Below are 10,012 nucleotides of genomic sequence, written 5' to 3' on the forward strand. Positions count from 1 at the left end.
TGATATCGAAGAGATTACTGCCTATGTTCTCCTCTAGGATTCTGATGGATTCCTGTCTCATGTTGAGGTCTTTTATCCATTTTGAGTTTATCTTTGTGTACAGTGTAAGAGAATGGTTGAGTTTCATTCTTCTACAAGGGAGTCATTTTTAAGTGTTAGAAATGTGATACAAATTGCCTGGAGTACAGGAAACATGCTATGGAAATTGCAAAGCAGAAGTTATGGTTCTATATATTCTGCAACAATGAAATACTAATAACTATCCATCACATGACAAAATAAAAGTTGCATCTATGCCCACTTGATTGATGCCACTGCCCCTATGCCAATTTTTTTAATTGGCCCATGAAAGTTACTCGGCTAAGTTTTCAGGTCTGGGACTTCCTGGTGAGCAACAGGCAAGCTGCTTCTGCTCCTCTTCCAGCCCCATGGCAGCTCCATCAGGAAGGCAAGGCTCTGTCCCACTTGTCTGCCAGTGCCAGGGTCTCACACTCTGGAGAGCTCTTCTCACGCCTGTCCCATCTCCCCACACACAAGCCTTGGCTTCCACGTGTGGGTAAAGGATGCTGCCGGAATGAGTCTGAGGTCAGCTTCTCTCTCACCAGCCCCCAGTGGGGCGCTGGTTAACCAGCTCTCTGAGGAAAAAGAAAGAACTCTGGTTGGTAAGAATTTGCTGGTGTTTAAGGTGTGAATGCTCCCACAATGACAAATTTCAAGCTGTCAGTGGCTTGCAGAATTCCGGAGCCAGTGCAAATCCGTGGGACCACACATGTCCTCTTCCTCCATGCTATACATAGCCCTATTTCCCTGCCCCAGGTACCTTGTTTGAGACCATCTCTTAACACTGCCTCTGGGAAATTCCCTCTGGGCTTCCCAGTGAGTTCTTCCAGAGAGTCTGGGATACTGGGGCTTTTACCTTTATATCCCCTTTGCCCCTGATTCTGAATGGACCCATATTGTTCTTTACACCACAGCTAGCCTCCCCTGTGACCCACCTGGTGACCCACCAGCCCACAAACTCATCCCTTCTTCGAAGGCTCACCTGCCCCGCCCCCCAACTTTGACCCCACCCAGCCATGACCTTCATTCCAGTCTTACCATTTACTCCCAGACTTGGCTGCAGCCTCCTCACTGGTCTCCCTGGGCCCCAGACATTCTCTCTCCCAATCCATTCTCCCTAGAGCCACCTGAGAAATGATTATAAAACGTAAAGAAAATTGGACTCCCCCCAACCCCATCCCGTTTAAAATCAAAAACATAGAACAAAAACCAAAAAACATTTTGTTTCTTATCACCTGCAAGATAAAGTGAGGAATACTTTTCACTGTTAGAGTGGGGTTTTTGTTTCTTCTTGTTTGGATCACAGGTACAAAGGGTCAGGTTACCACAACACTCCTTGCTCTGTGGGATGCTAATGTCAAGATCCATAGACACCCACTCTGATTTAATGTATTTATGCGTGCTCCTCTCTCACTAATCCTCTCCTTATTAAAGGTGGCCACATGAATATATTTTATGTGTACTCTCGAATTCCTAGGTTACCTTGGAAAATAAAGATTGTCTTAATCTACAGAAGAGGTACCATGTTAAAGATCTTGTCATATTTCCTGTCTTTCCATTCAGCACTGTGTCAAATTCTGTCCATTCAGTCATGGGTGTACCTGGTTTCATTGCCTCTACTGCTCTTTTGAACACCCCGCTGACCTCTGAGAACACCTAGCTGACTTCCGACTCCTCTCCTACAGCTGTGCTGCTATGTGCATTCCTGTGCATATCCCCTGTAGACTGGTCTGAGAATTTCTCAGGGAAAAGGTGGGGTTGCTTCCTTAGTTGATGAGATTCCACTACATGTCCTCCAGTATGGCTGCATAGTTCATATCCCGTGGCTTAGACACCATCACCATTTGACTCCTGGCTACCTCTCTAGGCCCTAATCCTTCCAACTCCTCCTAAGTTCTTGTCACCCAAAGTACTCACCAATTCACTGAAGGTGAGTGTTTTTGAAGACTGTTTAGCCCAACTCCCTTATATTATGGATTAGAAAACAAGGGTCCAGAGAGTGGACATTACTGACTCAAGTTCACTTAGTGCAGAATGGCTTAACTAAGAGAACCTAGGTGTTCTTGACGATTCAAGACTCTTTTCACATTACTCCAAGGTCAATTTCATCCTCCATTTTGCAGAAGTAAGTGAACAAGGGAGTTCCAGAATAATAAGATCACAAACTTTGGGTTACATGGAAAATTTTAAGAAGAGGGAAAAATCATGGCTCTTTTAACCCTGGAATTATCTTCCTTCCTGACATAGAATAAGCGAGAGCCACACGTTCATGTCAAAAACACCTGGGGGAGGGGGTTGTGCTGGGCTCACTCCAAATCATGCAAAGCAGTAATAGCCCAGGGCTCAGATGGCCCACCCCACTGTGCTCACTTGTCACCCAGCACCAAGCTGAGGCCTGGTTGATGGAATGAGTCTTTTATCGGTCTGGTCTTCCTGAGGCTTTAACTAAGGGTAGTGCATGTAGAGTGAAGTTTGTTTCCATGTAATTGTCAAGTACTCCAATGGATCAAAGTGGGTTTGGGAAACCCACGGCTAAATTTAAAAGTGAGTTTAAGTTTATGAAATTGTTTGGGGACAACGATAATGTAAACAAGCTGCCTCTTTAATACATTTTAAATGACTTTATTTCATTTTTCATGGGGTTTTCATCTCCTGTGTCCCCTCTGCCTTCAGGGCATCATCATTCTTAATTTGAAGAAAGGATGGGAGTGAGAAAATGGAGTAGAGAATAAAGTGATGTGTGGCTGCTTTCCCTGGGGTGCCTTTCCAGGCAGAACAGCCACAGGGCACCCTGTGGGAGTGGTTTGTGCACTGAGCGAGAAGGGAACTCCCCATTTGGACTCTGGGTACTCGCAGACTGCACGCCCAGACTGTATCACTTTCCAACTTCTGTTTTAAGAGGCAGAAAAATGGTCTTTGGTGCCTGTTCTTTATGCAAGAACAGCCACATCCTCCCTCCAAACCTCTGCCTCCCCTCTGCTCCCCAAATCCACCCACAAGTTACAGGCAATTTAATAGGCAGATCTAATCTCTCCAAGATTTTAAGGCCATCCCATCAGTGCATTCTAACTCTGCCTTTCTCTGCCTGTCCTCAGCATCTTTTCTCCCATCTCCTCCCAAACTGCACCATAGCAGAGACCTGCCAGAGCGATCAGAGACTCTCCCCCACTGGGCTTTGGCACTTTCCCCTGAAGTTCCCAATGGAGGGATACAGAGCCTTCAGCCTTTCTGATAAAATGCAGTGCAAGGCAGCTGAGAGCGGGCATCCCGGAGCCAGGAAGCCTGGTTTTTATGCTTGTTCTCTGAACTTGAGCAAGCTACTAAACCACTCTGTGCCTAGACTCCGCAGTCAGGAAAACAGGAGTTTTAACAGGTACCTACCTACTAGTAGGACCTGCCTCACAGGCTTGTTGTGAGATTTAAATGCATAACATGTTAAGAAAAATGCCTCGTCTATAGTAAGGGTTGTGTCAGCGTTTGCTGTGATGAGCACAATTGATTATGGTAATAATCAAAGATAACAAAGATGATGATGGTAACGAGCAGCTTCAGGAAAGGAAGAGAAGTGGGAATTGGTAGAATTGGTTATATCTGGATGCTTTTCCTCCATTTTATTTGGAGGTCAGTGGTTCTACAGGAATGCAAAGGAACCTCCAGGAGACAGCCTTATGTTGACTGGAATGAGGTCGGGAATAGGAAGAAGTACTGGACTTGGAGGAGAGTGGAGCTCGTCTGCTCTAAGACTGTTGCCCAGATGGCTGGGGTTTTATCTTCTACGGACAGAGAAGTAGTATGCTGCCACATGTGGTGTTCTAGTTTTTTGCTACTCAAAGTGTGTCTGATAATGAACAGCATGAGCTTCCCCTGTAAGTCTATCCACTATGCAGAATCTCAGGCCCATTCCAGATCCACTCAACCAGAATCTGCATTTTAAGAAGATGTACTTCAAAGTTTGGAAAAGACTCTTCTCTTCTTGTCCAATGCAAAGCAGAGGATTCGGTGGCCCTCCTACGTGGTTACACAAGACTGTAAGTGCCATGCAGGAAGGGACTGTGTCTGTCTTCTTCCCACTATATCCCTGGCATTTGGCATCATTCCTCTCACTTAGTGAGCACACATAAATGTCTACCAGAGGGATGGAGGAGAGAGTAATTGAAGAGAAGAAGGAGTGAATGCATGACTGCTGGGCTCTGGAGCTCTGTTGGCTTGTGTGAGGGTCCTCAGTGAATAGTGCTGGGATGTCCCAGCAGGAAGTAAATGGTGAAGCAGATAGATACTTTTGAAGCACCTAATTTACCACTGAGATTGAGTGAGATTGTCTTGAGAGACTCAAGACTTTCTGTTTTGTGTAGCTGGGCTGAGCTGAGGCAGCCAGGGCCTGACCTTGTGTCTACCACATGTCCTTGCTCTCATCCTCAAGTGTCCCTGACAAAGAAAGAAATCAGGTCAGTATGACATGACTTGTTCTAAATGTGCCTGTGCAGCTTGACAGTGAACCTTGAGTCCTTGTCTGGGCACTCAATATACAGCCCCTACAGGCACTGGATATACTTTCCTGGGTGCGGACAATGGCTTAGAGAATTCATCCTTTCCAAGGCTTTGAAAATATGAATGACATTTGCCTGTTTCCAGGCTCACAGCTGCTACCAGACTTGCATGATTCCTCAAAGATCAACAAACCACGGATGGGCAATTGCCTTTGCAAGTGTTTTTAAATGCCTTAGCACGTCATTTGTCTGGGCCAAGAAGCAAGGGACAAACATAGTAGCTCAGTGTTTGATTGTAGTGACCTCTTCTTCCTCTTTCGGATGTCTTTTATCCCTACTAATATTTGCTCTAACCTTTACAGTCTAAAGATTATGCTAAAGATCTGTCCAAAGGATTGGGGCAGTGTGTGATTGCCTCAAGGCTTTCGAAGGTCTGTGGGCAGCTCAGAGACAGCCCCCCTGTTTAGGGCTTTCTTTATTCTTCTTCCTTGCCAGCCCCTTATCCTGCAATTACTCAACTAGAGGAGAATCTTTGAAAATGGAGGGAGAGGGCAATGTGCTCAAAGTTTGATGTCAAACAGACCAGGACCTGGAGCAGAACAACAGGGAGGGCTACTTGTTGAGCACAAGGGAATGCAGTTCTCCACACACCTGTGAGTGTGAAGCTCATCCTCTCCTCTTAGGTTCTGCCCTGCCGTGCACCTCTTCCATGCTTTGCCTTGAAACAAAACATCCCTGCTCCCCCTTTCTGACATGACTGGTAAGCATGGAGGGCATGGTGATTGCTTACCCCCAAGATCCATTCCTACCTCTGCCTTATTCCCTCCCAATGGACTCCTTGTTTTGTTCTAAACCTACTTTCCCCATGTTGCCTTGTCCCTCAGGAGAAGTGAACACAGCTTTGGCCTTGCATCCTAAGGAGTCTAAACCAGTCTTGGCTATTTCCACTCTCAGGAATTTTCATTTTACTGTCCCCCTGACGGGCAGTAGTTTTGGACAGTAAAATGAAAAGAGAGTCTGCAAGGGAACTTCTGGGAGACATTCACTTGCTCTTGAAGCCAGGCCCATGGAAAAGAAGGCATTGTCTTTTTTCCCAGTGTCAGCAGGCCCAGATAGGATGCCGGGAAATGGCTGCAGCTTTGGAGAGAACCAGACTTAGGACAAAGCAAAGATATTTTGGATAGCAGACAGAAAGTATAAAAGGAGCCTGGGTCCTTGATGACATCTATGGGCCACTGAATTAATCAACCCGGGAGCTGCCCTACCTCTGGACTGTTGTAATATAAGATAATAAATCTTCTCATTGTCTGGAGCTGTTGAGTTGTGTTTGCTGAAGCCAAAAGTGAAAAAGCAAAATGTGATTAGATATAGACATCTCAGGAGGAACTCCTGTGCATCTGTCTCCTTTGTGGTGACTGATCTGAAGAGAAATCCAGCCCTCAGTGTCAAGTTTATGCCTCCCATAAACACACACACACACACACACACACACACACTTTATAGACATTTGCGCAGAGGCACATGTCCAAAATCGACCAAGAAATGGAAGCAATTATGTAAATATTCTTGAGAGAAGAAGCTAGTTATGCTTATAGTCTGGAAATACAAGGACCCAGTTTTGTTCATATCAGGGAAATGATGCACCACCAGGTGGAATTGAGTGAGAACAAACCAATTAAACTGTGGCATTTATTAGTATCTTGTCCTTGAGCTTGGGCCTAATTGGTGAAAGTCTGTCTAGGAGAGGACTTGGAAGCCATAATTCTGTTGCTAAAGCTAAAACTCATCCTTTTGATGCAAAAAGTCCTTCTCTTTCTCAGAGCTCATCATATAATCTAGGAGATATACACTGTCTGACTATAAAGCTCTAGAGAGAAAGGTAAAGAAGATGGCACCAAGCCTGCTGTGTAGAACCTCACTCATACCAGCATGCTGCAGCCCCAAGAACCACCTTGCATCCATCCATCATCTTCAGCCAAGCAAAAGCAGGACATTACACCCATCTCAGGAGACAGAGACGTGCACACAGGAAGTCTATCATGGAAGAGTGGAGGTATGAGAGGCTATGCTCGTAGAACTCCTGAAGGGGATGAATGAGGGGGAAAGGATTGGGCAGAGGGTAAGGTTGAGTTGGGGCATAGTAATTGTGACTGAGATCTCAGCAGATCCTACTGGACCCTCTGGAACTGGAGTGACCCTTCAAAGTTAGCCTTAATGAAGACAAGGGGGCTGGCCTTTGACTTTACTCATAGATCAGTTATGGGATATGGGCTATCGCTGGAGAAGGCATTTCACCTCTGGTGAGGCAGTACCCTTTGAGGGAAGGACAACTCCCAGGAAGGGATTTGAGAGCCATCAGCTGCCAACAGTCCTGACTACTTGGGGAGTAAGTGACTTAATCCTGCAGCGGCCTTTGGATGGCACACCATAACATCCACTACACATTTGATGTAGACATTGGAAATCACTGAGCAGAAATGCTCTTACTCCCCCTCTACTCCCAAGACCTTCCAGAATGCACATTGTAGGTTTGCAAATATTCTCGGATAAGTAGTGATGGACACGCAGGACCCAATTGGGGCAAAGACAAAAGCATCATGTCTGCATCCTCTCTTCCATCTGTTACTCCCTTCAGAGGAATCATTGTGACCTGTAGAGCCATTAAATATTGTTTAAATTGCATAGATGGGTTTCAAATTAGGGAAGGAAAGATGACCTGGCTCTGGGAGGGACTGTTAACTATTTGGGAAACAAAGTAAAGCTATGGCATTTGCATAACATACAACAGAATAAAATTCAGTGGTTAAAGAGGTAAATATAAAATAATTGAAACCATGAAAGAATTAGAGAAAAATTCTAGAGGAATGTTTTTATAAACTTAAGGTGGTTGGGTCTTTCTAAGTATTACCAAGCATTCAAGCATTTATAAGCAAAAACAATAAAGGAAAAGATTGATGAATTTGATTACTTAAATATAAAATCTTCATTGGGTCAAAAAACACCATAAGCAAAATTAAAAGGAAATGGCACACTGGGGAAAAATCTAATAAACATATATTATAGACAAAAGGTTGATCTATAGGTTGCGCTCTCAGAAGGAATAGATAAGTACCCCAATAAAAATGGGTAATTGACATAAGTAGGCAATTCACTAAAGAAAAATTACAAATCGACAATAAACATACGAGAAAACATTCAGCCTCACTGGAAACAAAAGATATGCAAATTAAATCAACAATGAGTGTGGGAAATTGGGCATTCTTGTGGCCTGCTGGAGGGAGTGTGATTTGATGCAACCTTTTCAGAGGGCAATTTGACAATATCTATCAAAAGCCTTAAAAATATGCATGCGGATCTTAAACTCAGCAATTTTCTTTCTGTGAATTCATCTAAATGATCAATGCAAATATATGTGCAACAATTTATGTGTAAGTATATTTGATAAAGAATTATTTATGTTAATGAAACTTGGAAGTTATCTGCATATCCAACCACAGGCAGTTTATTAAACACATTATGGAATATCCATACTATGGGATACTATGGAGCCATGAAGTTATAGAATAATACTTACTGACATGTTTGCAACATATTGCTGAGTGAAAAAGCAGGCTATAAGAACGATACAGATAACACCATAAATGGTGTGTGTGTGTGTGTGTACCTAGAAAGATGTATTTTCCAAATATATTTTTCACTTGGTGGCAGATTACTTATTTTTATTTCCCTTGTGTTTTTCTGTGTGTTGTCCAAATTTTCTGAATTAACCAAGAACTACTTTTGTATTTAGACAATAAAATCTCATAACAAAACAATTAGATTTAGTAGAATTAGCAAAAATAACATAATTGTTAGTATTGAGTATCGGAAATGGACCTCTAATTCCAAAGTGAATCAGATTGGTACCTGTCTCATGTTTGAAGTTGAGGACTGACAGCCAGAGAGAACCTCACCAGAGCTCCACGGAAGATGCCCAGCATGACGTGATTGGTAGTATAAGACCATCAGAACTTTGAGGGCAGGGATGAGTCCCACGTATCACTGTGATCTGAACAGGATTGACAGTGAATTGAATGAAGGTGAGAGTGAGTGGCATAGTTATCAACCCTATCTTCTTACCCCTTTCCTCTCATATGAAGTTGACTGCATCTAAGAGGGTGAGCCCCATCTTTGCTCCTCCAGGAACCAGCAGGATGTCCTTGTCACCAGGGCAACCTGATTGTGAGCAGAGGTTGTAGCCCTATGGAGGCCACCTTCCACCTTGGTTCTCTTCCCTGTGACTGTCCTTCCCTCCCACTCTTGCCTGAGTCTCTCTCTAGGGACTTCAGGTTAGTTGCACAGTAGAGAGAGTTGGCTGCTCTACACAAAGACATTTTGTATTAATTTTGGACTACAGCCACAGACACATGAAACTCCTGAGGCCTCAGATACAGACTTTATTGATTCAGCTTAACTACTAGAACAGAGGATGAAACTGTAGCTAGCTTGGGTGGGTGGATGGATGGATGGATGTTACATTAATGTTACATAAATTCTTAGGACTACTAGCTTCCAGTAAGCTCATTCTTCACATATCTGAATTTCATTCAGGCTCAAAATGAGATCTTGTTAGAACTGGTATGATTCTTCTCCATTTTACAGTTAAAAAAACCCTGAGGACCAGAGAAGAAAGGCCCTTGTCCAAAGTCACACAGCTAACAAGTGGCAGAGTTGGGACTCAAACCCAGACCTAGGGGACCCTTATGTTTTTTCCTTTTTCATTCCATGATGTCCAAGGAAAAACACTGGACTCTGTGGTTAATGAGGTAGGAACTGTATCACTGGCTATCCCCTGTAGGGTAAGACCTCCCAGATAATGTTGACATTGCCTGCTTCTCCGTTGCACTTCTAGATAGAACAAATACAAGCTCAAGTTCCCCATGGATAGTCCACCCCAGCAGTTGGTTTGCCGGCCTGTTGGGAGGAGAATGGCAGTTCCATCTGGCCAAACCAGATTTCCCTTGATCGTCTGCCAATTGCACAGCTACATCTGAGAGACAGCTCTGTACTGTGAGTCCTCCTGACTTCACAGGCCATCACAGGTTTTCCCAACTATCTCTGGCTTAGAGGAGCAGTAGCCCTGAGTAGCATTTCCATGGGCTTCTGGAGAAGATGGGTCAGGCTTGTGGGGTTGGTTCCACTAGTGGGGCAGGAGCCCTTAGGGGTCAGAGGCTCGTGAGAGAAAGTCATGCTTGCCAAATGGGCCAGAGAGAGGTCTCACAATCCCAAGCCACAGCCTCTTTGTCCTGCGTGTGTGTTTGGCCCCTACTGAGAGTCTTCTGACCTAGCCCCTGCTTTCTCCTTCTGCTTCTAAGTCCTGAACCATGGCAGCTCTGATGGCTGGGGCCTTGCCTCCCCTCCACCAAGATGCCTCCTCCATTCCTGTCTCTAAGTGGGACTTGAACCCTTTGCTTCCAGCCACTGTG

General features: G+C 44.5%; 1 long non-coding RNA gene across 1 annotated transcript; it reads right to left on the reverse strand.

Moving 5' to 3' along the window:
* Window positions 1-337: 337 nt before the first annotated feature.
* On the reverse strand, window positions 338-8,506 carry LOC116567174. The gene is made up of 3 exons (XR_004276142.1): window positions 8,454-8,506; window positions 1,099-1,187; window positions 338-635 (listed from the first exon to the last, which is right to left on the reverse strand). It is a non-coding gene; the product is annotated as an uncharacterized LOC116567174 (long non-coding RNA).
* Between the last annotated feature and the right edge of the window lie 1,506 nt (window positions 8,507-10,012).

Source organism: Mustela erminea, chromosome 10 (genome assembly GCF_009829155.1).
Source record: "Mustela erminea isolate mMusErm1 chromosome 10, mMusErm1.Pri, whole genome shotgun sequence".
Classification (NCBI taxonomy): domain Eukaryota; kingdom Metazoa; phylum Chordata; class Mammalia; order Carnivora; family Mustelidae; genus Mustela; species Mustela erminea.